This window comes from Cebus imitator, unplaced genomic scaffold (assembly GCF_001604975.1).
Source record: "Cebus imitator isolate Cc_AM_T3 unplaced genomic scaffold, Cebus_imitator-1.0 Scaffold59, whole genome shotgun sequence".
NCBI lineage: Eukaryota > Metazoa > Chordata > Mammalia > Primates > Cebidae > Cebus > Cebus imitator.
Genome location: NW_016107374.1, coordinates 174688 through 189802, shown reverse-complemented (window position 1 = coordinate 189802; position 15115 = coordinate 174688). Strand labels below are relative to the sequence as shown.

Genomic DNA, 15115 nt, shown 5'->3' with positions numbered 1-15115 from the left:
CCAACAGAAAAACAGACAAAAGGCCAGGCACCGTGGCTCATGCCTGTAATCCCAGCACTTTGGGAGGCCAAGGTGGGCATGTCATGAGGTCAGGAGTTCAAGACCAGCCTGGCCAATATGGTGAAACCCTGTCTCTACCAAAATTACAAAAAGTAGCCAGGCATGGTGGCAGGCGCCTATAGTCCCAGCTACTCAGATGGCTGAGGCAGGAGAATTGCTTGAACCTGGGAGGCGGAGGTTGCAGTGAGCTGTGATCATGACACTGCACTCTAGCCTGAGTGACGGAAACTTTGTCAGAAAAGAAAGAGAGAAAGAAAGAAAAAAAAGAGAGAAAAAGAGAGAGAGAAAGAAAAAAAGAAAGACAGAGAAAGAAAGGCAGACAGACGGACGGAGGGAGTGAGGGAGAGAAAGAAAAGTGGACAAAAGACAGGAAAAACAAACAGCTCATAAATTAACCTTCACTTATAATAATGAGACAAATACGATTTTTTTTTGAGACTGGTCTTACTCTGTGCCCAGGCTGGAGTGCACTGGTATGATCACAGCTCACCACAGACTCGATCTCCCAGGCTCCGTGATCCTCCTGCCTCAGCCTCCCAAGTTGCTGAGACTACAGGTGCACGCCACTGCACCCGGCTAATGTTTGTACTTTTTGTAGAGACAGGGTTTTGCCACGTTGCCCAGGCTGATCCTGGGCTCCTGGACAACATGGTCTCCCATAGTGTTGGGGTTACAGGCTTCAGTCATATGCCCAGCTGAGAAATACAAACCACACTGCCTTCAGAAACCCATTCCCCAAAAAACTGGCAAAGAGACACAGCATGTGGGTGTGGGGTCAGGGAACACAGGCTCTGTCCCACGTGGAGAGTGGCGTGGAGGGAAATTTTGCAATATCCAACAAAACGGCCATTTCACTTCCAGGAAGCTCTGCTAGTCTCACACATGCACAAAGGCGGCGGGGCAAGGCTGTCTCCGGCATCATGACAGCAAAGAGGCTGGACCCACCCACGCAGGACAGTCCACAGCACAGCCTCGCAAGGAGCCAGGACCCCCGTGCACTACCACGTGGAGCCCACCGCTGACACAGTCACCTGCCAGCACGTGCCTGGTCGTGTGTGTATGGAAACGAGGAGGAGGAGAGGAGAAAAAAGGCAAAGACAGAAGCGTGCCCGAGAGCTGCCCTGCAGGGGCTGGCATGCAAGCAGGACCGACGGTGGCCTCTGCAGACACGAACCGGGGGCTGAAGCCATCGGGAGCCTGGACTTATGGCGAATTTGAAATCCTGAAAGCATCAACTAGTCTATAGCAAGCTAAATTTTTCAACTTAAATGTTTTTAAAAAACTAGCTAGGCATGGTAGCACGCACCTGTAATCCCAGCTCCTTGGGAGGCTGGGGCGGAGGAATCGTTTGAACCCAGGAGGCGGAGATTGCAGTGAGCCAAGATTGTGCCACTGCACTCCAGCCTGGCAACAGAGCGAGACTCCACCTCAAAAAAAAAAGTTTTTTAGAGACAAGGTCTTGCTCTGTCACCCAGGCTGGAGTGCAGTGGCACAATCACAGCTTACCACAACCTTGAACTCCTGGGTTTGTGGCATTCTCCCACTTCAGCCACCCAAGTAACTAGGACCATGGGTATACACCACCACGCCCAGCTAATTTCTTTTTTCTTTTGAGATGGAGTCTCACTCTTGCTGCCCAGGCTGGAGTGCAGTAGCGCGATCTCAGCTCACTGTGACCTCCGCCTCCCAGATTCAAGCAATTCTCCTGCCTCAGCCTCCGGAGTAGCTGGGACTATAGGCACGTGCCACCACACTCAGCTAATTTTTGTATATTTAGTAGAGATGGGGTTTCACCATGTTGGCCAGGCTGCTCTCAAACTCCCCACCTTGTGACCTGCCCGCCTCGGCCTCCTAAAGTGCTGGGATTACAGGTGTGAGCCACCACACCTGGACTAATGAAACATTTTAATAAATAAGAAAGATTAAAATAAAAACAAACGAAAACCCCAAAACACCCTAATTCACATGGCAGAGAATCTTGCCTAAGACCTAAACCAGAGGTTCTCAAAGTGTGGCCCAGGAACCCTGGGGGTTCCTTTTCGGGGACCCACAAAGTCAAAACGATTCCAGTGATAATCCTAAAATGCTGCTTGCCTTTCCCACACTCGCGCCCCGGCAGCTGCATGGTGTGACGTGGCGGCTGACAGGTGACAGAAGCCAGTGCGAGCCAGCCAGCATCTCCCAGCAAACCAGACCCTAAGGAGGGCGGCAAAACATCACCCCTCTTCACCAATTCTTTTTTTTAAAGTAGTGACCTTTTTTTTAAAAAAAGATATGCTATTTATGTTAACATGTAATGGATTTATAGTTGCATGTTTCAAAAATTAATAAATCTTTTAAAATGTCTTAATTTTAACTTCTAATAGCAAGTAGCAATGGATACAACCCACACGCAGAAAGATGTGCCAGTATCCTCGATCGCTTGAGGCTGTCAGGGGCTCGGAGACCTGGGCTTAGCACCTGATGTGCAGGACGCACCTGCAGCCTCACTCCGCTGCCCCCTCCACGCCTGCCTGGGCCCCGGCTGTGCCTCCCCGACCCAGCATCCCTGCTCCCTCTTTTGGTAAGGACCCTGCTCTCCACGGGGAACTGCCCATCACACGGTGAGGGGCCGCCAATCACATGCTCTGCTACATGTCAGGAATGAAGCCACAAGGGAAGCAGAAGGAGCGTGAAGGCTTAAAAAGCACCACGCCAGAAGAAGGGGAGACTGGCCGGAGCACCCAAAGCAGCTCCACACCACAGGCCCCTGGTCCTGACCCAGCAAAGCCCCCTCTGCTTAAGCAAGCCTGTGGGGACCCTTTCCATTTTGCACGCCCTCTCTGCTGGGGAGACCCTGGGCAGTGGCCCGTGTCCCACCACTGGAACAGGGTGACAGCACCAGGCAATAGCTGAGGGCACTGGTCACAGGCAGCTGTCTGCCTTCTCCCACGGAAGGGCACAGGTGTCCCCAGCCTTAAGAAATCAAGGCACAAAACAGTCAATTCCCAAGACAGACACTTGGGGTAGAATACGTTTATGACGAAAGGGCTTCTGCTCTCTGCAGGACCCTCTGACAAATCAGTTTGTAAACAGCGAGCTTCCTGGTGGCTTTAAGGCAAGATCAGATTCACAGTCGGCCACTTTATGGACACCCCTCCAGGGAGAAAGTGCCAACGGTGGTGAGACACACCTGCAATTCTTGCTGACTCATGACGGAGGAGTCCCCACGTGGGGAAAGCCTTCTGAGGCTCACCTTTCTGCAGAAGCAGTCACACCTCACAACACGCCTTTGCTCCAGCAACGGCAAACGTGGAACCCGTGGGCACGTGGGGCCTTCATGCTCGATGGCGCTGACTTGTGGGAACGTTTCAGTCTCCATCTCCCAGACAGACCAAAATGCTCACTTCAGAGAACAGAGCTAATACGTTAAATGCAGGATGCTCGGTAAATCTCCGCTAGGTAACTTTAATTCTCAAAAACGCTTAGTACCTAAAAGCACAACTATGAAATAACCGGCTCAAGGTCTGAAAGCCACGAGCCATCTGCGAATTGCGTAACTGACAGCACAAGGACTCTCACGCACAGGCCCTGCCCGTGCCCGGGGCCGCTCAACAGTAGAAATACCTGGGCCCCCCACCGGCCCCATCTGTTGACACAGACTCCGAAAATCTACTTCTTGTGTGCTCGGGATTCTGTCAAGGTCTTGGGATGTCCTGATCTGACCCTCCATCTCCGTCACTGCCTCTGTGTCACAGTACCCTAGGACCCCCATCCTGCTCCGGGGGTACTGCACGGCACTGAGCTGGTGGGCACCAGAGGCCCCCAGAAGAGCTCACAGCCCTGCCACCCCCAATCTGGGCCCTCTGGGTGCAGGGCGGCTCCTGTCTTCTGCGTTATCCTTTTCCCACGCACCTCCCCTCCTGGATCCCCTTCTTTTAGTCCCGACTGAAACCCACCGTGTAGCTGATAAGGGCGTTCTCCAGACAAGGCCAGCTCCATCCTTCCCCACTGGCCCACACCTGGCTTCCAGCGGAAGCTCCTAGTTCGTATTTCAGCCCCTCGAGGAGCTCGGAGCTGCACCACAGGCCCTGTCTGACTTCAGGGTCTCCCCACCTTCTGAAGAAGCTGCTTCCCCCAAGCAGACCCCCATAAGCCTCAACTAACCAGAATCTACCACCTAGACCTATGGGTGAGCCAGGAGACGGCGGTCAGCAAATCCAGCCAGTAACCAGCACAGCTCTTCTCCAAAGTGGGAGAGAAAGCAAAAGAGGCCTCCCAGCCAGCACTCACCCTGGACAAGGCCTTACAGCTTGCATAATTACAATCTTGCATGTTCTTCACGTGTACCCCAAAACCTAAAATGCAATTAAAAAAAAAAAGAATCCTCTGGCAACAAACGGCAAGGTGCAAATGACAACTCCATCCACCGCCTCCTGCTCTCCATCCACAGACACAGTCCCTCACTCCACCTACCAGAGCGGCAAAGACACCCACACATCTCGCTAGAATCCTCATTACATTTTCATCAAAAACAGGCTACTCGGCCGGGTGAGGTGGCTCACGCCTGCAATCTCCTCCCTTCGGGAGGCCAACGTGGGCGGATCACTTGAAGCCAGCAGTTTGAGACCAGGCTGGCCAACACGGAGAAACCCGTCTCTACTAAAAATACAAAAATTATCCGTGCGTGGTGGTGGGCATCTGTGATCCCAGCCACTCAGGAGGCTGAGGCATAAGAATCACTTGAACCTGGGAGGCGGAGGCTGCAGTGAGCCGAGACTGTGGCACTGCACTCCAGCCTGGGCAACAGAGCGAGACTCCGTCTCAAAAAACAAAAGAAAATAAAGGCCACCAATGCCAAACCCTAGTGGACTAAAAAGATGCAACTCACCAGAACATGCCACCCTGCACAGCGTTCTAAAGGCAGGATCTACAAGCAGATAACGGCAAAAACAAAACAAAAACCTGCAAGTCTCCTAGATTTGCCCCCAGAAGGGTAACTTGTGAATAAAACTGTACTTGTTTTTGTCCTAATTAAAACCATGCCAGAAAATCACCTGAAACTTGAGTGAGTGATCGAAGGGGGTGGGGAAAGAGAGAGAGAGAGAGAGAAGTGCCACCCAGTGAAGCTCCTCCGGGTCTAAACCAGAATCCAACTCACCGCATCATCTCACCTCCATACGCCTTTGGGGGCTTCATATCATTTTCTCCTTGGGAGAACATAACCTCCTAAACGTCAAACTGAAAGAAAGCCTCTTTAAAACGGCCTTGCTCAGCAGCATGCCTCCTGCCAGGAGGGGCACAGGGCACTGGGCAGGAGCTGGTCTGTGCACCACCTCAGGGCCCGCACCTGGCACCTGCAAGGCTCCAGCAGCCAAGGAAACCTCTCCCTCCTGCTGGAGCCACTTCACCGTCCTCCAAGTCAAAAGACCCAAAGGTCTGGCTGCAGATTCCCAGGGGAGGGCAGGACTTAGCGAAAGCAGGCGTGGAGACCTGGCTCAACCAGTCGAGCAGGCTGACGGATGGATGGGCGATGGGCGCTGAGAAGGGCGGCTTGCCTGGAGGCTGGAGGGTGGCTCACCTGGAGATGGCAGCTGAGCCAGCCCTGTAGCTGTCCAAGCTCCGCAAAGGACTGGAGGCCTCTGTGACAGGTGGAAAAAAGGCCCCAAGAGGGCAAACGAATGCTGCTGTGAAAGCCTAATCTCAGCCAGCATGGAGGCTCATGCCTGTAATCCCAGCACTTTGGGAAGCCAAGGCTGGTGGATCTCCTAAGGTCAGGAGTTCAAGACCAGCCTGGGCAACATGGTGAAACCCCATCTCTGTTAAAAATACAAAAATTAACTGGGTATGGTGGCACACACCTGTAGTCTCAGCTACTCAGGAGGCTGTGGCAGGAGAATTGCTTGAACTCGATGGGTGGAGGTTGCAGTGAACTGAGATTGTGAGATTGTGCCAATGCACTCCAGCCTGGGCGACAGATCGCATGAGACTCTGTCTCAAAAAAAAAAAAAAAGAAGCAGCAGCCTAATCTCTAAATTCCGAAAGGAAACAGAATTCTATCAACTGGTTCATCTGAGAAGAGAGAGACCATCCGAGTCCCTTGTCAAGCACTCAATAGCCCAGGAGGCACTGGCACCCAGCCACAGAGGGATGGTGACAAGGACTTTGGGCCTGTGGCCAGACAGCCCTGGAGTCCCCTGCAGGACTCTGCAAAACAGGCTGCCAGGGACATCTGTCATCCTGGCCACACTTACATCTGTGGAAACTGATGGCTCTCAGCCTTATAAATGTGATTTCACCAGTAAGACTCCAGCCCCGATGGCACGAGCCGGCAACCAGAGTCCCTAATCCACAGGAAGCGGGGGCTGGGCCCAGCTAGTCCTTGTCCTCATGGTCAATCCAGGCAGCAGAGAAGCCGCAGCAGGCAGCCCTGGCCTCCCGTCATGGTGTGGATCCAGAACTATGCACAGTGATTCCAACAATGTGTCCACAGAGTGAATTATGAGAAAGTGAACCCATCCTAATATGCTGAAGTAATGCTTCCAGCATGGAGAGCGTCCAGGGTCTGGCTGCCCGTTCCACCAGGACAGCAGCTCCCGCTCCTCAGCCTCCCTGGGTGAACTGGGAAGGTGATCGAGGTACAGAAACAGTGCTGGGCGTTAAGGCCAGGGACCTGGGGACCCCGCTTAGCTGCCAGCTCTGGGATCTGGACAAGTTATGTATCACCCTGGCACCTGCCAGATGGGGTGCTCACCTGCCCATGTGGTCACCTGCCTGTGTGGCCTGGGCTTGTGGTTCTCTGGGTGTTCACATCTTGACCCCCTGATTGTCCACAGGGGTCCCTGCAATGATTCGGAGGGGCAGCTGGAAAAGCTGTTCTGAGGGCTGTGGGGGGCGCCCAGAAGGGTCAGGGCAGGAAGAGGGGTCTCCCATGGGTGTGTCCAGAGCCAACCTCACCTAGGGCTGAGCTGCCTTCAGGGGAGCCTGTTAAAAGGTGCAATCCTCTCACCTCTGCACCCCATGCCCCTACTGACCACCAGGCCCAGAATATCAGGACCCCACCTTCCCTTTCCAGACACAGGCCAGGCCATGGGCTGCAGGATGAGAGTCCTGTGGGTGGGGGACCTCTGTGTGGCATTAAAGGGAGACTCACAACCCAGGAAAACAGAGTCAGAAGAAAGAGCACCTCCAGAAGCAGCCAAGTTAAACACCTGTCCCAGTGGCCAGTCTCCCCCATGTCCCCACCTGGATCGTTCCAGAACCCTTCTGCGTGGAGACCTACTGCATCTCACGGTCTCCATCTGAAGTTAGTTCCCATGCCCACCCTGGGATTCAAAACATGCCCCTCTTGGGCACCTGGCACTGACTTTACCTCCCCAACCCTGTGTTTCTCCCAGGGAAGGGCACCCTCTCCCAAGCCCGTCGGCCAATCGCATGCGGGGCTGGGGTCTGGACCCCACTTCCCAGCTGCTTTGCCTTCCGACCAAGCCACGACGTCCGCAGGAGGCAGGCACAGCAGGTACCATGATGACTGAGCTGCACTCAGCAGCAGAAACAAACCGGCTGCAGTCAGAAGGCCCAGGTCCCAACGCACTGGTGGCCAGCAGTGGACACAGGAGCGGCAAACCACAGACGGCAAAACCCGTGCTGGCCAGGCCGGAGGCGCTGAGATGCACTTCAGAACACGCAGGGTGCCCCTCCCCACCCCCGGCCCGGCTCCGCCCCGCCCCTCCCCCCGGGCTTGCAGGGCACCAACCCTCCCCTCCCTCCCAAGAGCTGCCACCTCGCCCGCCCGCCCGGGACCAGGATGGTCCCAGCCTCCATCTCCAGCCCAGCCCTCCCGGACCCCAGGGCAGGACAGATGCCAGGGCCAACTGTCTGAGACCAAGCTCCACTTTAACCCCTGAACATCTCTGTACCTGAAACCTCCTGAAACAGCTGCCTCCCCCACACCAGAGGTCCCTCACCACCCACAGGCAATGCTCCTTCCTCTACCAAGGGCCCCCTAGAGGGCCAGAAGCCTCCCCTACCCTAACCCTCCTCTGGCCACTGCCCCCACCACCCCATAAATGCCAAGGATCAGTGAACACGCCTGGCCTCTCACACCCATGTGCTTGCATTCCTGCCCTGGCCTAGAATGCTCTTTCTTTATCATCTCCCACCCCACCTGCCCACTTCCACCTGTCCTTCCACAAAAACAGGGGCAGGGAGGAGGGGCCCGCCAGGCAGGTATGGCCTGTGGGCGGAGCTATGGCAGGTGACAGTGTGGACCTGGGCAGGGAAAGGTGTGTACAGGGAGGAAGGGAAGGGAGAGCACAGGACACACAGAGCTGGGGCAGGAGCCAGGCGTGGGCAGCTGGGGAGTGGCTGGCGGGATGCTGGGTATCAAGGCTGGCTTCTGCTTGACGGTGAGCCCAGAGGTTCCCATTATATTATTAAAAATAATGACAATATGGCCGGGTGAGGTGGTGTACACCTGTAATCCCAGCTACTTAGAAGGCTGAGGCAGGAGAATCGCTTGAACCCGGGAGGCAGAGGTTGCAGCGGGCAGAGATCACGCCACTACACTCCAGCCTAGGTGGCACAGCGAGACTCCATCTCAAATAAATAAATAAATAAATAAAAATAATGAAAAGAGACCCAAGAGGACCATGCACAGACCCAGGGCGGCAGCATAGGCCCCAGGCCTATGACGTGTCCCATTCAATGCCCCAGAAGCCCAAAAGATGAAAAGGGAAGAGGACTCAGCCCACAAGCCTCCCTTAGAAGGCTGCCCTAGCACTGAGCAGCGTGAGGCAGGAAGTCACTTAGTGCAGTGCTGGCCCCTCTGCCTGCCTGCCATGGGACTCTGGGTGGGCCCTGTGGCAAGGCTGAGGGGGTCCCACCTGCCCTCTCATGTGGCGGGCCCAGCGGAGGAAAGGCACTCAGAGAACACCTGCCAAATGGTCAAGAACAACAAATCCCCTTCCCTGCCCAGCTGCAGAAACGGGAATGCCTCTCGTCAAGACCGCCTGCAAAAAGGGCCACCCGCGAGCAACTTCTGCTGAACGTAAGGTTCTGGGGAGAAGGAAGCGGGCAGGCGAGAATCCTGTGACGGTTCAGCAGGCCTCAGAGTCTGAACTTGGGACTTTTTCGGCGTTTCAGTACGATTTACCTTTCTGCTTTTGGTAGAGAGAAAAGGTCTGCAAATCAAATAACAGAGTGAACGAGGTTTCGATGTTACTTACACAAACACGTTATTCTCAAGTATTTGAGAACCGTGTGGATAAAATCAATTCCTTTTATGTTTTTGTTCAAATGCTTTCTTTTTTGAAAGCCCGCATGGAGAGTTCTAATTTAGGTTATGTTGGTGAACCAAAATAATCACAATGTGGGGTTTATGTCTTCTAATTATATAGAATTTAGGACAAAATATTCATGTAAGTGATTCTGGAATACTTTATAAATAGGTCATACAGGCAATTTTTATTGCCAAAATTCTTTCAACTCAGTGCAGCAGAGTCAATGTCTCCATGTAGAAAGCAAGGCGGGCAGCCAGCAGCCCACAAATCAGCCGACACTGGGGTCCAGAGAGCCCCTTGCAGGGCTGGTCACCATAAATGTGGCCACAGAACTCCAAGACTCCTGGGAGAGAAATCTGCTTCTGCAGGCGTAGAGGATGTGGTTCCTCCCTGGTCTGATGCAGCCCGAACAGTGAAAACATTCAGGACAGAAACTGAATACAGCCCCTCCCAGCTGCGGACGGTTCACAGCACAGCCCAGTGGGGCTTCCTCACCTTCCTCGCCATGACTCAGTGCAAACAACTCACTTCATTCTACTTCATTCTTTTTTGTTTTTTTTAAACAGGGTCTCCTCGTTTCCCAGGCTGGCTTCAAACTCCTGGGCTCCAGGGATCCTCCTGCCTTAGCCTCCCAAGGAGCTGGGGGCACAGGCACACACCACCGACCCAGCTCTGCTATGCTTAATCATACAATTATGTAGTCAATTATTTAAAAACACACACTTGCTTCCATGATGCCCTCGACAAGTGCAGGGACCTGGCGGCAAGCGAGAGGGCCTTGCTGCATGGAGCCTGCTGGCACAGGAGGGGACACACCAGTCCTGGGCTGGGCCCCAAGGTTCCATTGATGCCATGGACCCTTTCTGACTATCCGTGGGCACGGCTAACTGTAGAGTGCAGGAGGTGGCCTTTCTCAGGGACACGGCCTAGGACTTCAGCAATGTCCCCTGGCCTCTGCCTCATGGAGCTTCAGTAAATTCGTCCAAATGAATTTGGTAAATCTGTTGAGACCAACGAACCCCAATTTTCTGATGCATTAGAGACAAGGTCTCACTCTGTCGCACAGGCTGGAGTGCAGGGGCAATCACAGCTCACTGCAGCCTCGATCTCCCGGCACTGGGAGAGGTCCCCAGTACTCCCGAATCCCACCCACCAGCCATCTTCCCCCAGCTCCCCAATGAAAGTCCCTACCAAGAGGAATCTTGGCCGACAGCCATCCATGTGGCTCCAGAGCAGTCACAGCCAGATTCCCAGCTCATCAGCCCCTCTGGATGCAGGAGGCACCAGGGCACAGGGCTGTCCAGGCAGCCCAGCAGCTGGTGCAGACGTGGGGTCTCCAGACCTGTGTCAAGGGAGCCTAAGGATCTCGGGGATGAGAGGGCGGGAATGGAGAGGGAGGGGCCGGGGCTCCCGGGGCAGGCCTGGGAAGGAGGACAGAGGAAAGGGTGGCACCCCGCAGACCCAGGAACACTGGCTACCCCTGCCCCCCAACATCTTCAGATCGCTCATTCTCCAAAGGCAACTGATGGCTAAGACTGTGAGGGACCAGGGTGGGGCCTTTTGAAAGCTTAGACTGTGGCTGGCCAGAGGCCACAGCTCCCCTTTTGCCCTCTGTAGTGGTTTGGCCCACTCTGCAGATACCAATATAAATGGCACTCGCCCAGCACAAGCCACTGGGGCTGCCCCGCATCCATACAGAGCTCAGCAGGCCTGCCACCTCCCTGCCCTTGCGCGATGCTGCCTGAAGGGATGGAATATGGATAGACAGACAGGGATGGAGGTGTGTGGCCCTGACTCTGCCCCTGCTGACCCACCGCCTCCTCACCCATCGAGTTGTGGGGGACGCTGGGCAGTCACCGGGGTTCCATGCTCCTAGGTTCTGACAGCAGATGGGTGTGGCTGGGGCTGGCTCCCCAGCGCCCGCCCACCCTGAGTCACAGCTCTTGATGTTGGGTTGAGAGAAAGACTCTGGGACAGCCCCAGCCCTGATGGAGTCCTATGGAGCTGCCTGTCCCGCCTGACCCCAGCAGTTCTCAAGTAGATGTCACCCACTCCCTCCCTGTCTGTGCCCCTACAGACCAGGCCCTGGCCCCCTCACCCCCCAGGCCTTTTGCCAGCCATCCTGTAAGGTGAGTTCATCTGCCCAGTCGGGGGAGGAACAGGGGCCCTGTATCATCCTCCTGCAGCTCCACCCCAATGTCCGGGCTTCTGGGGCACACGCCTGTTTCACTTCCTCCCCACCAAACATCTGCCACCTCCACCAGGTGGTCAGGCTCCGGGGGCCAGCAACCACCACCAGTCAATCACACCCGTTTCAATCCTACCTCGGGCCAGCGCCTCTGAGTCCCTCCCTCCTGAGCTGGGGTTGGCTGAGCGTACCTGCCTAGGTTCCTCCTGCAGGACAGTACAGGACAGGACAGGACAGGATGGAGCCGCCACCCGCTGACCCCCATCCAGCCCGCTGACCCCCGTCCAGCCTGCTGTCCCCCGTCCAGCCCGCTGACCCCCTGCCCTGGCCTGGGCCGCCTGCCTGGCACGCTGCTGGGGGAGGCCGTCCTGCTCAAGCCTTTGTCAGACCCCTGACTATCCCCCTAGTTGGAAGAAAAGGGCTACAGAAACCAACCTGGGCAATGACGCTGGAACAGGCCCCCAAAGGGCCTCCACTTCCCAGAGCTGATGGCCGGCGTCACTCTGGACGGCTGGGCTTTTGGAACTGCCTTCCCCTTCACTCCCCCACACACCTAAACCTGACAGTTTCACTTCTTGGGTGGAGAACTTGTGAAATGATTCACACACCTCGCTGTGGTCCTAGCAGTGGCTGGGGACACAACGTCACCTTCTACTCTGGAACCCCAGATCACTGGCTCATCACAGCCCAGCGGGCACACATGCTCCAGACCACAGAGGCCTCCACTCTCTTGGGGTCCACTCCTGCTGTCAGCTGAGGGTTCCCCCCGGCCAGGGTTCCAGCCACCTCATTCGGATTCTGTGTAAAACAAGAGCCCCTGGGCGCACGCACTGGTAAAGCACTCCAGGAAGTTGTGGCTGCCAGCGTGGGCTGTGCCCAGTGCCACAGGCTAGTTACAGCCCAGTTCTTCCTGGGTGAGAGGCCGGGTTCTGGGACACTGATGGGGTGTGCGTATTGCTTCAGAGTGTTTTGGTTTTTGTTTTTTTTGAGACGGACTCTCCTCCTGTTGCCAGGCTGGAGTGCAGTGGTGCGATCTCAGCTCTCTGCAACCACCACCTCCTGGGTTCAAGCGATTCTCATGCCTCAACCTCCCAGGCAGCTGGGACTACAGGGTGCATACCACCATACCCAGCTAACTTTTTATATTTTTAGTAGAGACGGGGTTTTACCATATTGGCCGGGCTGGTATCTAACTCCTGACCTCAAGATCTGCCCACCTCAGCCTCCCAAAGTGCTGGTATTACAGGCGTGAGCCACTGTGCCCCACCCTGCTTTAGAGTTTGAAACGCCAAACTCCCCACCCAGGGGCCAAGGTCAATAAACACCTTCCTACCTCTGCCCATCCAGGTCCCGAGTGCCCTGGGACTGCAAGGCCTCGGCTCCCTCCTCGTCGGCCGCAGGGCAGGAAGATGGAGGACCCTGCAGGCCTCACTGCTCAGACCAGGCTCACCCCAGCACCACTTTCCCCAGCAGACAGGCAGGGGCTCCCCTCAACTCATGTCCCAGGAGGGGCAGCAGCCAGTCACCCTGAGAAGCTGAGACCCCACCAGCATTTCAGCCACAGCAGAGCTCTGTAACCAGAGAGGACAGAGCCCCGCCGGGCCAGCGTCCCCGGCAAATTTTGCCTTTGACCATCGCACCAGACTGAGCCAGCCCACAAATCTCAACCCAGAAAGCAGGGAGGAGCCAATGGGGCCCAGCGAGGATTGAGTGGGGCCATGGGGTGGTGGGGAGGAGCCAGGGCAAGTAGGGAGACATGGTCAAGAGGGAAGGCAGCAAGTGGGCCCCAGGTGGGGGCATGGCCAGGCGAGTGGACCAGCCCCCAAGTTGCATCCCCAGGAACGCCAGCATCCCCAGCCCAGGGTAGCCCTGGCTCCTGTGCTCTGCTCCAGGCCCCAGAATGGGGGAGCCAGGCCAGTTCCACCTCCTTCCTCAGACACACCCCATAGGGTTGGGGAAACGGGGTTGTGGGAGGTCCTAGCCCTATAGCACAGAGACTAGGGCCTTCAGTGGACACAGGTCCCAGGTGCCCTCGGAGTTGTGTAAAACAAGGAGTCAGGTATCCCACTGCACCTAACATGTGGCTGGAACCCCAGTCCTGGCCCCAGAGGAGCTGCAGGCACATGCTGAGTGGATCTCCAGGAGCCTTGCACAGAGGCTGACCTTTAACAAGCTGACCTGAGAGGCCCCCACGCCAGCCCTAGCCCGGTCCCAAGCCATCCCCACTTCCACATCCTACAAAGGGCTCCTGTGCCCCTCCCTCATCCCTCCAGGGAGCCCTCCTTGTCTCTTCCTCCCCGCTGTGTCAGTCCCCTCCCCATCGCACAGAGCAGGCTCTCTTTACCGGCCCACTCCCAGAGGCTCCCTCCCACCATGTGTGTCCTGAAGGCACTCAGGTGCCTGGGACAGGTCGTAAGCAGCCGGCACCCCTCATGGGGCCACCGAACACAAAGGTGAGTGTCTTGTCTTCCAGGTAAGGGCCTTGGGGTGCTGTGACCAGGGCCTTCCTGCGTCTAGGGCCAAAGTTAACCCAACATCAAGAAACAAGACAGGCTCCACGCAGATCCCCAAAATGCTGCCTAGAAAAGACCACGGACAAACCAGCAGACAGGAAGTCACCGCTGGTTCTCTGTTTTCCCAAAACTTCTGCGAGGGCCTGAAGCATTCCTGCATGAAAGACGCTTAGCAAAAAGGCCAGCAGATGTGGCTCTGTAGATCTTTTCAAAGGCTGTCCCCTGCCAGGGTGACAAGTTCAGAGGTGGAGAGGGGATAGACCTGGCCAGGATGGAGTCGGAGATCTGTCTGAACTCTAAAGCATCCCGCCGGCTGCCTCTCTCCTCCTTGCCTGAGGAGGCCAGACTCCGGGATGTGTTCTAAGTCAGCCCCACTTTTAGATCTCAAAGCAATGCCAAGCCCATGCCCGTGCCGCAAAGCCGGGCTGACTAAGCACAGCAGGGAAGTCCCCGGTTCTCCTGCAGCCTCCCTCCCGTCTTCCTCCAAGTCATGGAACTATGTTGGGGAGGTGGCGGCCCCTCCCCAGCCCCAGCCGGCCAGCTGTGCGGCAACAGCACACCAGGAGCCCGGGCTCAAGGCCAAGGGGTCCCACTAACAACTCCAGTCCCACTATGCAGACACACCGGGACTAAGATTATGCAGATGGGTGGCAAGTGGCGGGAGTCTGGCTTCCTGCTGCTGGAATAGACATGTATTGATCAGCAAGAAAGGAGACCAGAAAGATCCATGTAGGCGCCGGATCAAAGTTCATCAGCAGTGTGAACTCACGCTTCACTCAATACAGGTACAGGAGGCTCCACGTGGAGGCAGGCAGAGACATGTACATACATGTGCGTTAACTCACACGTGCATGGCCAGTGTGAACTCGCACCGCACTCAGCACAGAACAGGAGGCTACACACGGACGCAGGTAGAGACAGGAAAATACATGTACATGAGCTCACGCATGCATTTCCTTGCTGTCAGCTGAGGGCCTGGAAGCGACGACACCCCAGGAATAATGAGCGCACCTGCTACCTGGATCTTGGTTTCCGATTCTGCTCTCCAGTAAAAGGAACCCGGGCTCCCTGCAGAAGGGGCTGCATAAACTCAT

At 55.9% G+C, this 15115-nt stretch overlaps 1 protein-coding gene across 2 annotated transcripts in view; it reads right to left on the bottom strand.

The window, feature by feature from the left end:
* Nucleotides 1–15115, bottom strand: part of GRAMD4 (GRAM domain containing 4) — an 86256-nt gene that overhangs the window by 63160 nt on the left and 7981 nt on the right. The window lies entirely within an intron of this gene.